Genomic DNA, 15,901 nt, shown 5'->3' with positions numbered 1-15,901 from the left:
CCAGCTGTACAAGTGGTAAATCACACCATTTATGCCAGTGGCTAATAACAGCAATATCTGGGGTTTGCAAGCAAGAGGAAATTCTCCCCCAAACTTTCGGTAGCCCACAGTTAACCCTTGAATTGCAAGCCGACAGCAATTTCTAGGCTGTGCCGTCTCAATTGGAGCAGCGTGGTGGGGTGGGGGTAGACGCATAAAGGGATTTAGAGGTTCCGCTTCATAGGGATTTAGGCGTCAGCTGCGGCTGTAAAGTCCATTTCCGAAATAAACCTTTAAGAGAAAAGAAAGACTTGCATTTATACAGCGCCTTTCACGACCTCAGGACGTCCCAAAGCGCTTTACAGCCAATGACGGACATATTGAGGTGTAGTCACTGTTGTAATGTAGGAAACATGGCAGCCAATTTGCGCACAGCAAGATCCCACAAATAGCGATGTGATAATGACCAGATAATCCGTTTTAGTGATGTTAGTTGAGGGTCAAATATTAGCCAGGACACTGGGGAGCACTGCCCTGCTCTTCTTCAAAATAGTGATACGGGATCTTTTACGTCCACCTCAGAGGGCACGCAGGGCCTCGGTTTAACAGGGATAGGAAGCTGCCACCCAAAAATTCGGAGGAATAACATGCGTATGTCCTGCGTGCTATTTCCCAATTTTTGAGCATGCAGGACGTTGAGTGTTCTTCGTGTTCATAAGCATTGGGCGGCAAGTGTTGCTGAGCTATATGTGGAAGTTTAAAGAACAAGAGTAAGAAGACTGACTAATTGTAAGACCGTTTCTCAACTGTTTTGGTTGCTTTTATTTTGTTTGTTTTCTATTGTGACTCAGGTTTTCAGGAGGTCTTTGTGCTAGTTGTTGTGCTGCTGCCTTTTTATTTCCCAGCAGTTCTAATCGTGCCACATGTGGATTGCCCCATGGGAATCTTCCTATATCCCTGATTTTTAGAGGAAGAAGAAGAGGACCAAGGGAGGGATGCCAAGCTGGTCCGGCTACACCAGAGGCGCTGTGCACCAAACCACTGACGACCCCACTCCAGAATCTACAGACAGGGGCGTTTGTCGGAGGAGCAATGCCTGTGGAGACCATGATTTAGAAGGGACATCGTGCTCCAACCAGACCTGCAGTCAAGCTCCTCTGTAGGCCAGATCTGCCGTTCGCAGCCTCCCTCAACGTTTACCCTTCACAATTATTTCAGGCCGCTACTGGGGACGTCAGCAATATAAGCCAATCAGCTGTCCATAGATGTGTAAATCAAGTAACCGATGCCTAGTTTACTTGCACAGCCAATTCCATCTCCTTCCTCGTGAACAATCGATGGCAGCATGAGAGGGCTCTGCAATTTTACAGAGTGGTGGGATCATGAAAAGTCTAGATGGTTGTACATTGCACCCGTTTTGGTTCTGCGCGCCACATTATACAACAGTATCACCTACATGAATAGAAAAAGGGTTACAGTCTCTCAACGTTCAGCATGTTTGCGAACATCAGCACCGGATTTTGCAATTTACTCTTCACTGCCCAGGAAACTGTCACAAAGCCTTCAGTGTTCCACCATTATTTGACCTACACAAGCAAGCGTCAGGGTGACTCCTGAGCGATCAAAAGTATCCTCAGGAACCTTGGTTATTGATGCCCGTGAAGTATCCCTGAACACCAGCTGAGCACAGGTGTGATGCGGCACTGCCATTAACCGGAGGAATTACCAAGCGCCATTATCATGTGAAGCAGCGCTTCCGGTGCCTGGATGGATCTGGGAATGTCCCGCAACAGAGCCGGGCAAAGGTTTCTAGGATCCCGCAGGTTTGCCTCACACCAAGGCATCGTCATGATGACCCTGGAGGAGGAATGCCCCCCCATCACAGCAAGGGAGCAACAAAGAGGAGCGGGAGGAGGGTGCAGAGCAGAAACCACTGCTGGTAGAGCGAGCCATTCGGAAAGGTCTCGTACAAGACACCTTCTCTTATCTTGGAAATGCCAACTGCATTAATAGCCCTGTCTACATCTCAGACCACACGTGCAGTACTGTGAACAGTTCTGGTCTTCTTATTATAAAAAAGATATAGAGGCACTGGAGAAGGTGCAAAAAAGATTTACTAGGATAATACCAGAACTGAGAGGTTATACCAATCAGGAAAGATTGAGCAGGATGGGGTTCTTTTCTCTAGAAAACAGAAGACTGAGGGGTGACCTGATAGAGGTCTTTAAGATTATGAAAGGGTTTGATAGGGTAGACGTAGAGAAGATGTTTCCACTTGCAGGAGAGACCAGAACTAGGGGCCATAAATATAAGATAGTCACTAATAAATCCAATAGGGAATTCAGGAGAAACTTCTTTACCCAGAGAGTGGTTAGAATGTGGAACTTGCTACCACAAGGAGGAGTTGACACAAATAGCACAGATGCATTTAAGGGGAAGCTAGATAAACACATGAGGGAGAAAGGAATAGAAGGATATGCTGATAGGGTTAGATGAAGTAGGGTGGGAGGAGGCTCATGTGGAGCATAAACACCAGCATGGATCTGTTGGGCCGAATGGCCTGTTTTTTGTGCTGTATATTCTATGTAATACCCATGCCTTCCACAAATATGTTTTCAGTATAACGCCTTTTCCATACCACTCACAAGTCTAACAATCATAACTCCTGGTGAAACATGCAGGAAAGCCTTGCCCAGAACACACTCTGCACACTCATCAACTTCAGTGCTACCATATTCTTTATTAAAAACCCAGTTGTGTGTGAGAACCTAGTGTTTGTTTCTACGATGCTTCCCCTTGGCGATAGATAGTTGCTCTTACCCTAGTCTTGTGCTTCTTTGAGGTCAGTGGTAGGAGTATGTGAGGCAGTGGATGCTGTGTGTGTGTGTGTACGAGTCTCATAGGATTGAGGTGGACCTTCCCTTTCAGCAGATGAGTCCTGAGATGGACTTGCTGTGGGCTACAATACTTCTACTACTGTGTGGACAGCCTGGGCCTGCAGGTATCTGTGCAAGCATCATTGCATGTGGGTTTAAGTCCCTCCATGGTCTTGTCCCTCCCTCGCTCCAGCCTCGAGTACATCCCCACTCCCTTTGTCCCAACAATGCCTTCAGCCACCTAGGTCTGGAATCCCCTCCCTGCCTCCCTCTCCTGTTTTAAAAAAAAAACACCTCTGTGACCAAGCTTTTGTTCATCCCTCCTAATCTCTCCTTAGGAACAGGAGGAGGCCATTCAGCCCCTTGAGCCTGTTCTGCCATTCAATTAGATCATGATCTGTACCTTAACTCCATCTACCCACCTTGGTTCCGTAACCCTTTATACCCTTGCCTAACAAAAATCTATCGATCTCAGTTTTGAAATTTTCAATTGACTCCCAGCCTCAACAGCTTTTTGGGGGAGAGAGTTCCAGATTTCCACTACCCTTTGGGTAAAGAAGTGCATTCTGACATCACCCCTGAACGGGGATGTGGTTTGGATGGAGTCCAATTTTAAGATTATGCCCCCTTGTTCTGGACTCCCCCACCAGAGGAAATAGTTTCTCTCTATCTACCCTATCAACTCTTTTGATCATCTTAAACACCTCAATTAGATCACCCCTTAATCGTCTTTGCCTTGGTGCTCGTTTTTCTCTGTGAGGCGCCTTGGGATGATTTTCTATGTCAAACGCAAGTTGCTGTTCCTGTTTTTTCGTGTGCGTCAGAATCGTTTCCCAATTACGACTGGCTGCAGAGGCCTGTGGCGTGCGCCATGGCCCAGTGCACACTGCGCGAGTTAGTTCTACCCGAAACCACTGCGAGGGCTTGGAGCCTGCGTACGGACTGTGCAGGAGGCTCATTAAAGATCCGTGTCCTTAACTAGATTAATGAAAAGTCCCATAATGTCCCTGGAGTAACCGAACAGCACCGTAGGCACTGAATGCCCATTTAAAACAATGAAGCCCTCCCTCCACCCCCTGCCAGTCTTTCGCATGGCTATCTCAAACTGGGTGGTTTGAAAACATTAATGCCATTCCTGCTGCTTAGGTTTTCTTTTGCAGTGGTGGTGCTTTCCTGCAGAGCTGGGTAGGTCGTCAGCTTTTCGGCTTTGCTGCTTAAGCACAAAGGGACTTTAATCTGTACAATCAGCTCCTTAAAGCTGCACTCCATCTGTTACCTCCCGCTCTTGACCAAGGGATGCTTTACACTTTGGACGAGTACCCATCTGGGCACTGTTCTATTTTTGTACAGTCGGGGAGGAGAAAGACAAGGACTAGGATCAGAGGGATTATGTAAACAGGTTCTTTGGCATCTTATGCACTTACTTCGAATCTGCTCCTGTGTCATCAATGGTCTGTTCAGGCCCACACGTTTGCACCTGAAAATGCAGGAATTCAACTGCAGCCTGTGATAATTCCCCAAAGAAGTTGTCACAGAACTGGGCAATGGTCATGTAGTCACACCTTCAAACCACTTCCATAACGGGGACCAGGCGGTCAAGGTAACCATTGCCTTGAACTTCGGTGCCATGGACTCCATCCAAGCCACATCTGATGTATGTCCGATTTCCCAATCTGCACGGCGGGAATGCCTTGTTTACATGGGCTACTCAATCCCTTCATTTCCCTATGGAAAATGCACAAAATGGGGAAAGCAGGAGTTTTGAATACAGCGCTGACCAAAAAGCTAGAAAGCATATTCGCCCAAACAATCACTTAGCTAGAGTGTCATGGCAGGTTGCAGTAATTAACATATTCCTCAAAATTCCTTATCCTGCAAGTAGATATAAAAGAGATGCTTGTTGAACATTATGGGGTAGTTCCTGACTTTGTGCGATAGTGTAGGACAGGTGATAGCGAGTCGGCAGGCCGTTTTACATCTCTCCCGATTGAAATCAATGGAAATTAAAATCAGGAGTGATGTAAAACATTCTGCGACTCACTATCACCTGCCTTACACCATCGCACAAAGTCAAGATCTAGCCCTTTTTGTCTTATGTGAGTGTGCAGCATTAAGGAGCCTTGAGCTAGCATTGTACCTGGGGCTTGTCACTTGCTACATTTAATTAGCAACGAGGTCAGCACTTTGATATAGCAACATTATACGGTACCATTGGAAATACATGAATGGGCTGTTGCATTTAGAAAGATGAACAGTTTGCAAAGTGTGCTGCATTGTCCCAAGGACAATTTGCAAGGCAACAGCAACAACAAATTATATTTATATAGTGCCTTTAATGTAGTCCCAAGGTGCTTCACAGGAGCGAATATCAAACAAAATTTGATACTGAGTCACATAAGGAGATATTAGAACAGATCACCAACAGCTTGGTCAAAGAGGTAGGTATTAAGAAGCACCTTAAAGGAAGAGAGAGAGGTGGAGAGGCGGAGAGGTTTAGGAAGGGAATTCCAGAGCTTAGAGCCCAGGCAACATATTAACTTGTGGCCACATGTTTGCATGTTTACTGTGGCAACCTTGTGGAGCGTAGTAAACTTCTTCCTCACCTGCTCTCGGTTTCAGGCTACAGATGAGACCACATTTATGCATTTACCACCTCCATCCATGCTCTGATGCTACTCTTTACTGCAGGGTGGCTGTTCAACCCCCTGCCATTTTTATATCAGCTCCAATGGGACAGGTTCAAGGGCTGTCAGCGGCTCTTTAAAAGCTGCTGCTGCTGGATAGCCTGCCTCCCTCAACCTTTGGAAACTAAGCGCCAGGAGCACTGAAAAGGAATTCAAATGAACTCACCTTGCATTATGGTCAAAGATCAGCCTCTTGACCTCCATGCATGGAGCGCGATGCTCAACGGTCCCGTGGCTCTTGTGCGTCCCCGATTTTCTCCACTCCACCATTGGCGGCCGTGCCTTCAGCTACCTAGGCCCTAAGCTCTGGAATTCCCTCGCTCAACCAATCCGCCTCTCTCGTCCTTTAAGACGCCCCTTAAAGCCTACCTCTTTGACCAAGCTTTTGGTCACTTGTCCTAATATCTGCTTATGTGGCTTAGGTGTCTAATTTTGTTTGATAATTGTTCCTGAGAAGCACTTTGGGACGTTTTTGCTACGTTAAGGGCGCGATGTAAATGCAAGTTGTGGTTGTTGTTGCTGCTGCATGGAGACTAGATTGGGAATGTCTGTAGGACTCCAGGCTCAGATGGTATATAGCAACCTGCCATTGTGTCACCTCACACTCCTACTTATTATATGGAGCGGGTTTGCCTGGGGTGCCACATTTGCCCCATTTATACCCTGGATGGATTGGGCCCCACCACGCACGATGCCTGCACTTGTGCAGCCGCCAACAAGTTGCATTTTGTCAATGATCATTCTGCGGTGCACGTTCCGAATCTCAGGGAAAGGCCCCATACAGGATATGGCACATTGGTAACCTGGACAGGTGGGCCAAGATCTCAGCCAGCTCGCAAAGGAATGAGAATGGCAGGCCTGGTGCAAATGTTGGCGGTGGCCATTTACCAGACAGCATTTTAGACCCTGAGCAAGACAACGGAAGTCACCTCCAGAAGTGGGTTTTGGTGCCCCTATGGGCGTAGGTGCCACGTTACGCGTTTTTTTAATATGTTCAGTCTGGGGATATGGGCGTCACTGGAAAAGCCGGCATTTATTGGCCATCCTTAGTTGCCCTTGAGAAGGTGGTGGAGGACCTTCTTCTTGAACCACTGCAGTCCGTGTGGTGAGGATACTCCCATAGTGCTGTTAGGCAGGGGAGTTCCAGGGTTTTGACCGAGCGACGATGAAGGAACGGGCAGTATCTGTCCAAATCGGGATGGCATGTGACTTGGAGGTGATGGCGTCGTGTAAATGGACTACCAGTCTGTATGTTTGCTGAGCATAGTCAGCCCAACAGGTAGGTAACCTTCTCAATCTACCGACAACACCACTTTAACCCCTCCCACCCTTCACCATGCAGCTCAGGGTCCTTCAAGTCCACTGGTGAATAAGTCTTTGTGAATTGTGCGCATGAGAATGAAGAAGAGGATCTCATTAACAGCAAATGGTAGCATGAGTCAGTGCCAATCTGCATTTCTATTGCCAACAGCCTTGTGTATCTAAACAGTATGTAACAAGATGAGCAACAGTCTCCTGCTCCCCCTCCCCCAAGATCTTGTCCTTCTTGTAAGGTGGAGTAAACCTAGGAACATAGGAACGGGGTAGGCCAGTCAACTCCTCGAGCCTGTTCCGCCATTCAATTAGATCATGGTTGTCAGTATTTGAACCAAGGACTTTCTGGTCCACAACCAGCACTCATACGAGAGAGAGATATTTAAGGGTGCTTGAGAGAAACGATGATCAGATATGAGTTCTGTGAATGAGAGATATATAATGGGTTTCGTGGAAGAGAGAGAGCAAGGTGTGTGGGAGAGAGCTTGAATGAATGCGGGTTGTCTGTGGGCGTCTGGAAGGGAAGAGAAATGTGCTATTTGATACAAATGTGTGTGGGAGAGCAAGTTGTCTGAGGAGAGATTAAAGGTGTGTGGGAGAGAAAGTGTATTAAGTTCACGAAAGATGTGTGGGAGTGAGAATGTGAGCATTTGCAAGGTGTTTAGGACAGAGGCAGCAAGATGTCTGGGAGAAACAGTATGTGGTCTCTACGGGAGAGTGAGAGGGTCTGCGTTGCTTAAGGCTTTAATTGAAATTTCACACACTTTCCTGGGTTAGGGTATCTAGGTTATATTAGAGGGTACGTTAAAGGGTAGATTAGAATACATTGGCCCTGAATTTCCTTAGACTTTCTGCCGCTGCATCGATGTAACTTCGCCGGAAGTGTGATGGAAATCCTATTGATGAGCGTAAACGGGGATTCAACTGCATTTCCGACAAAGTTACGGTGGCGCAGTGGCAGGAAGTCTGAGGAAATTCAGGACTTAAGTTATATTAAGTTCTGTTAGGATATATTAGAGGGTACATTAAGTTACATTGAGTACATTAACAGGTATATTAGAATACATTAAGTTATATTAAGTTCTGTTAGGATATATTAGAGGGTACATTAAGTTATATTAGAGTACATTAGGATATATTGTTAAATTAGGGTAATTAGAGGGTACATTAGGATACATTCAGCTGTATTGGGGTACATTAGATTATATTGGGGTATATTAAATATTGCTGATATGCACAGCAAGGATTCCATTGATTTTGGTAGCACTATGTACCGAGAAGTTCCTTTGACTAGAGAGGGAGAAGTGAGAGGGCTGTGGAGAGGTGAGGAGTGGGATGGGCCTGAGAGAAGGGGGTCCACATCACAAATTAAGGTGAAGCATTTGGGAGAAAGGGGACTATCAGGTACGTAGCAAAGAGAGAGAAGGGAAATTAGTAAGTACGAGATGTATGTGAGAACATAGGAATTGCGAGATGAAAAAAGACCAGAGTCCACTTAGTTTGCCTTCGACTATCCTGGTAGTCACATAATACAACGAGTTGTTGACTAATCATAGCAATCAATCTCTATCAATTAGTCTACAACAGACCCAGAAATGACATGAGGAAAACCCCAATATTAGAGAGATTTGGGAACCATAGGTCCAAAGTCACCTGTTCCTCCCCAGCAAGTTACACTCACCACATATCATATCACGGTCTGAAAAAGTGGTCATCTCCGAAAGAAACAGAGGCTGATGAAGAAAAACCTTGTAAAAACCAATATATTAAATGGTATAGATAAGGTTAATCTGGAGCAATGCTTCAAGGTATACTTGGATACTAGAACAAGGGCCATACATAAAACTGATTTTTAAAAAAATGTCACACAAAGAGCGATTAACACTTGGAATGGTAGGGTAAAAAACTTCACACTCATTGAAGAGGTTAGTTGATGTGATGGGAGACTCTAGGTTTTCTTCAGCAGCACCTCCCAAACCAACAACCTCCACCACCTAGAAGAACAAGGGCAACTGGCACATGGGAACACCATCAACTCTCAAGTTTCCCCTCCAAGTTGCTGGCTGTCTTGGACATATGTCGCTGTTACTTCTTCGTTGCTGGGTCAAAATCCTCGAACTCCCTACCTAAAAGTATTTGGGAGCATCTTCACCACATGGACTGCAGCGGTTCAAAAAGAAGGCCACCTTCTCAAGGGGCAACTAGGGATGGCCAATAAATGTCAACCTTGCCAGGGACCTCCACATTCCAAGAATGAATATATTAAAAAAATCTGGATGGATGAGCTTAAATGGACCAAGTTGCCTCCCTTGCCTGTATCTATCTTGTGAGAAACCAGATAATGGACACAGGACATTGAGGAGGAATGGGATGGAAGATAATGTGTATGGAAGTACTGAGTGGAGGAGGACAGGGAAGGGAAATGTTCTGTATGAAGACAAGATATGGAGGAGAGAGATGGGAGATTGAACAGTAAAACAGAAAGAAAGGGGAATAGCAATGATGGAGAAATAAACAAGAGATTGACAATAAAAGGGAGAGAGGCATTGAAATTGATAGAGAAATAATATTCTTTTTTTATTTGTTCATGGGATGTGGGCGTCACTGGCGAGGCCAGCATTTATTGCTCATCCCTAATTGCCCTTGAGAAGGTGGTGGTGAGCCGCCTTCTTGAACCGCTGCAGTCTGTGTGGTGAAGGTTCTTCCACAGTGCTGTTAGGAAGGGAGTTCCAGGATTTTGACCCAGCGACGATGAAGGAACGGCGATATATTTCCAAGTCGGGATGGTGTGTGACTTGAAGGGGAACGTGCAGGTGGTGTTGTTCCCATGTACCTGCTGCCCTTGTCCTTCTAGGTGGTAGAGGTCGCGGGTTTGGGAGGTGCTGTCGAAGAAGCCTTGGCGAGTTGCTGCAGTGCATCCTGTAGATGGTACACAATGCAGCCACGGTGCGCTGGTGGTGAAGGGAGTGAATGTTTAGGGTGGTGGATGGGGTGCCAATCAAGCGGGCTGCTTTGTCCTGGATGGTGTCGAGCTTCTTGAGTGTTGTTGGAGCTGCACTCATCCAGGCAAGTGGAGAGTATTCCATCACACTCTTGACTTGTGCCTTGTAGATGGTGGAAAGGCTTTGGGGAGTCAGGAAGTGAGTCACTCACCGCAGAATACCCAGCCTCTGACCTGTTCTTGTAGCCACAGTATTTATGTGGCTGGTCCAGTTAAGTTTCTGTTCAATGGTGATCCTCAGAATGTAGATGGTGGGGGATTTGGCATTGGTAATGCCGTTGAATGTCAAGGGGAGGTGGTTGGACTCTCTCTTGTTGGAGATGGTCATTGCCTGGCACTTGTCTGGCGCAAATGTTACTTGCCACTTATCAGCCCAAGCCTGGATGTTGTCCAGGTCTTGCTGCATCCGGGCACGGACTGCTTCATTATCTGAGTGGTTGCGAATGGGATTGAACACTGTGCAATCGTCAGCGATCATCCCCATTTCTGACCTTATGATGGAGGGAAGGTCATTGATGAAGCAGCTGAAGATGATGGGGCTTAGCACACTGCCCTGAGGAACTCCTGCAGCAATGTCCTGGGGCTAAGATGATTGGCCTCCAACAACCACTACCATCTTCCTTTGTGCTAGGTATGACTCCAGCCACTGGAGAGTTTTCCCCCTGATTCCCATTGACTTCAATTTTACTAAGGCTCCTTGGTGCCACACTCGGTCAAATGCTGCCTTGATGTCAAGGGCAGTTACTCTCACCTCACCTCTGGAATTCAGCTCTTTTGTCCATGTTTGAACCAAGATTGTAATGAGGTCTGGAGCCGAGTGGTCCTGGCGGAATCCAAACTGAGCATTGGTGAGTGGGTTATTGGTGAGGAAGTGACGATGATTGAGAGTAGACTGATGGGGCGGTAATTGGCTGGATTGGATTTGTCCTGCTTTTTGTGGACAGGACATACCTGGGCAATTTTCCACATTGTCGGGTAGATGCCAGTGTTGTAGCTGTACTGGAATAGTTTGGCTAGAGGCGCGGCTAGTTCTGGAGCACAAGTCTTCAGCACTACAGCCGGGATGCTGTCGGGGCCCATAGCCTTTGCTGTATCCAGTGCACTCAGCCATTTCTTGATATCACGTGGAGTGAATCAAATTGGCTTAAGACTGGCTTCTGTGATGGTGGGGATATCGGGAGGAAGCCGAGATGGATCATCCACTCGGCACTTCTGGCTGAAGATAGTTGCAAACGCTTCAGCCTTGTCTTTTGCACTCATGTGCTGGACTCTGCCATCATTGAGGATGGGGATGATTACAGAGCCTCCTCCTCCCATTAGTTGTTTAATTGTCCACCACCATTCATGACTGGATGTGGCAGGACTGCAGAGCTTTGATCTGATCCGTTGGTTGTGGAATCGCTTAACTCTGTCTATAGCATGTTGCTTCCGCTGTTTAGCATGCATGTAGTCCTGTGTTGTAGCTTCACCAGTTTGGCACCTCATTTTTAGGTATGCCTGGTGCTGCTCCTGGCATGCTCTTCTACATTCCTCATTGAACCAGGGTTGATCTCTTGGCTTGTTGGTAATGGTAGAGTGAGGAATATGCCGGGCCATGAGGTTACAGATTGTGCATGAGGTTACAAATATGCTGCTGCTGATGGTCCACAGTGCCTTATGGATGCCCAGTTTTGAGCTGCTAGATCTGTTCTGAATCTATCCCATTTAGCCAGGTGATAGTGCCACATAACACGTTGGATGGTGTCCTTAGTGTGAAGACGGGGCTTCATCTCCACAAGGACTGTGCGGTGGTCACTCCTACCAATACTGTCATGGACAGATGCATCTGCGACAGGTAGATTGGTGAGGACGAGTTCAAGTAGGTTTTTCCCTTGTGTTGGTTCGTTCACCACCTGCTGCAGGCCCAATCTGGCAGCTATGTCCTTCAGGACGTAAAGATAGAGTCGGAGGTAGAATAAATGAGACAATAAAACAGACAAAAGAAAAACAGAGAAAATTATTAAAAGGGAAAGTAAAAAATAAAAAAGGTGGCAAAGGAAGAGATACCATGGAGTAAGAAAGAAACAGAAACTGAAATGTGAGAAAGGTTCTAGATGAAGATAACAATGAGGAGAAAAAAGCAAAGAACTTTAGAGATTTTTAAAGGAGCAAAATTGCTCAAAGTTGCTAGTTCTTGGTATTAATGTACAAACATGTATCATTTTTATCTTATTTGGGTTATGGTTCTGTTGAAACAGCAATAGAGGAATACCATATGAATATGCTAAGCATCCGTCCACTAATATCGAAAATAGCCACTTCGGGGCCAAAGTTAAATGAGAGAAAAATGAAGAAGATAAATCTGGATTTGCAAAAGCCAGAGCTGGTTGTGGCTTGATCTCATTCCAGCTTCTTACAAAATTTCAGTTCGTATTTCATCGTTTTGTCACCGGGTTCAAGTTCCAAGCTGTTCTGTCTTGTCCTGTCTTCCGTATGTAGTACATCTGTACCTTCAGGTTTTTGGTAACTTGATACATGGATCTCCATGGTTTGTGCTGATGGGTCCAGGCATAAAGAAATAAAGATTTACTGTGATAACTTGAAAGGAATCTTCTCCAGGATTTTCTTGGATTAGCAAAGGAAGAAGCCTTTGTAATTATTGCTGTAAATCTCTGCTATTGTCAGTGTCAGGACTGGGCCTTAACCCAGCCAGCAGAACAGACTTCCTAAATAACAATTCAGTGGAAAAGACTACTGCAATATTTCTTGGTTTTTCATCACTACTGTTAATCATCGGAAAGTGAAAGAATTGCTTGCACTTGCCAAAGTAGAGTCCACTCAATAAAAGTGTCCGTTCAGCTTCTCTTGATAGTCCAGAAGGTTGGTGCACTGTTTGGTACAGAGCAGGAAGGTCCCAGATCTGATCCCTGGTCTGGGCATTAGGGTTGCTTTATACACCTTGGGATGTTTTACTACATTAAAGGCGCTATATAAATGAAAGTTGCTGTTGCCAACTGGTTGGACATATCCCTGAAGGTTTCATCACAAGACCTCCATCCTCCATGTGCATTAAAACAGCCTTTCCTTCCCCCCCGCCCCATGTCTAATATTTTTTGTAACTAATAAATGCAAATGTTCAAAGAAAATGACAAAAAAACATAATTTTTTTAAATGCCCCCTATGATTTTCCTCTCGGGTTGCTCGCAGCAGTGTCCAGGTGATTAATCTTTAATTCCTTGAAACTCCAGGGCAATCCTGGAGGATTGGCAACCCCTACGTGTGCTTGGTTAGCTGATCTCATTTGCAGCTGGAGTTGGGGCGGTAGAATTGGCCTCGGTGACCCCCCCTTGTCCACAGTTGAATAGCATGTCAGCGCTCACTATCCAGGCAGGGAATTGGATGGCGGGAGGCACACATGGAACTGGTTCCCAGCAAGAGTTAGTGTCTTCAAGAGAGGAGTGAAAATCAGAGGAAAAATCTTTCCTTTGTTGGCAATAATGGTTCCCCTTGGTATTTTGACCAGCAACAGCGAGCCGTGTGACGCCATCATTTAGTGACAAAAATGGGTGTTCACGGCCCCTCCAGAGCAGTTATAATGGCTGCTCCTGTAATGTGAAAATATTCATTTTGAAATTTGCTTTAACTGGGTAGGGGAAGGAATAAAATATCAATTTGAGATGGGAGTTGGGAGAATGGATTTGGGAGTTGGGAACCAGATGCCAGGAGCAGGGAGCCAGGAGTTGGGAGCCAGGTGTCAGGAACCGGGAGCCAGGAGTTGGAAGCTGTTAGCCAAGCACCAGGAACTGGAAGCTGGGAGCTCGGAACTGAGTACTGGGGTTCGGCAGATGTCAAAAACGGAAAAGCAAAGTTTAAGTGATTACCTGAATTCCAAGATTAAATTACAGGCTTGAAATCTCTCCCTGGTGCCTGATATTATACAATATAATGTAATACAATTTAAATATTATATAGTCCTGATGTAAGGTCATCGACCAGAAACGTTGAACCTACCTTTACCAGATGCTGCCTAACTTGCTGAGTGTTTCCAGCACTTTCTGTTTTTATTGTGAAATTCAATTTAGGGTTGTGACTGGTTAAATAGACCATTGAGGGATCACATTTAGGACTATGATTGGTTAAATGGACCACGGCAGAATTCAATTTAGGGTTGGCAATTGGCTAACTGAACCACTGTGGAATTAAATTTAGGACTATGATTGGCTAATGGACTAGTATAAAGTTACTGCTATGCTCCCCTCTGACTGGGGCATCCAACTAATTATCTCCACAAAGCTTCATGATAACTCTTCACATTAATGCCCCTTCCCTGTTGCTTTGGATTGTGCATTTTCTGCACTTTAAAAATCCACATCTATTTCAAGTATCTGTACACTGAATCGATAGAGATTTTTGGTCCATATTTTCAATTATTTTCTCCCCTTTAGATTGCCCATCAGGTCATGTATCATCCCCTGAATTAAAAGGTGGTCAAACACTGAACTTCTAAGCAAGTTCCTTGTATATCGGCCGTTCCTTCATTGTCACTGAGTCAAGATCCTGGAACTCCCTACCTAACAGCATTGTGGGAGAACCTTCACCACACGGACTGCAGCGGTTCAAGAAGAAGGCCCACCACCAACCTTCTCAAGGGGCAACTAGGGATGGGCAATAAATGCCAGCCTTGCCAGCGACACCCACATCCCGAGAATTAATATTTTAAAAATTTACCAGCATGTGGTTTTCCACCAAAACTATTTTCATGACTACCTATTTTCCTCTCAATTAACAGTCTGTGCTGCAGTTGATGACTTACCTACTGACTCTTTTCTTCTCCATTACCCCAGGGGTTCCCAAGGCTTTGCCCTCTCTCACTCTGTTCCTACTTCATATCAATAGCTTCCTTCACTCATCATCCAGCCCTATCAACTCTTTCACTGATGATTCAACTCTTTATTTATCAACATCTTTCAGATTCTATGTCCTCAGGGCACATAACCTCCATTCCTTGCTAACATGCACACTGCATTTTCATCTGTTTCATGCGCTTTGACATGCAATGCAAATCATTTCTTTTCACTCTGTGTTTCTCAGAAAAAAAACAACCACCTTTTACAACTGTCGAGCCCACCCGTAAACCTTCTATTGGCATTCTTGGTCTCAGTAGATTGCCTCTGGTCTCAAATGGAACTCCCACATCACCTCCATTGTCAAAGCTGCCTCAAAGAAGCTTGGTTCCTTGTTTCATGCCAAACACTTGTTTTCTACTCAATGACTCTTAACATTCTAAAAAGCCCATGTCTGTCCAAAACTTGAATACTTGGCACAGCTCTTCCGACACCTCACCCACACTCCTGGATAGGATACAAGAAAAACGTTGGGACTTGAGCATTACTCCTCCTTTCAACTTCAGCTTCCAGTCTTTTTTTTTTCCCTCGCAACCTTTCTTGTCTCTCTCTATTTTATTGATATTACTAAGGCAAGTGCTCCTCTGAACTTTCCTTTCTTCTTCCTCATGCAGTATCCCACTCTAAGGACCTCAAACTTGGGGAACTCCTTACCTCCCTCAAGTATCCCATTCCCCCTACAATCTACAAATTTACAAAAATCCAAGTTTGGCGTCACTGATTTACCTCATCTTCCCTTCTACTCTTTTCAACCTTAGTGGTGCCCAGCACCCTATTGTTCTCAGTTCCACTCTCTACCTCTTCTTCAGATATGGGGCAGGTGGGTGAGAGGGGGGAGGGGAAGGGGGAGGGCAGGAGGTGAAACAACTGGGGAGGCTGAAGAAGTTTCTCAGCACTTGTAGGTTGTAGGAGGAAGGGTCAGCTGAGGGAGGTAAAGAGTCCCACGGTTTTGAGTTCCTGGGAAAGAATGAGTTGGAGTCGGATATTGCATGAGGACTACAAGGATGTAATTACTTTATTGCCATATGAAGGGAAATTTTCATCGTCTAACTGTTAGCAACGTCATAAACATTTTTATGATATGGCCAGAAATAGCTAACTTAGAAAATCTTCTAATGACACTAAGGATAAATCCATCGATCCCATCGCCCAGTGGGAACAGTG

The sequence above is a fragment of the Heptranchias perlo genome, chromosome 17 (assembly GCF_035084215.1).
Source record: "Heptranchias perlo isolate sHepPer1 chromosome 17, sHepPer1.hap1, whole genome shotgun sequence".
NCBI lineage: Eukaryota > Metazoa > Chordata > Chondrichthyes > Hexanchiformes > Hexanchidae > Heptranchias > Heptranchias perlo.
This window is presented reverse-complemented; position numbering follows the sequence as displayed.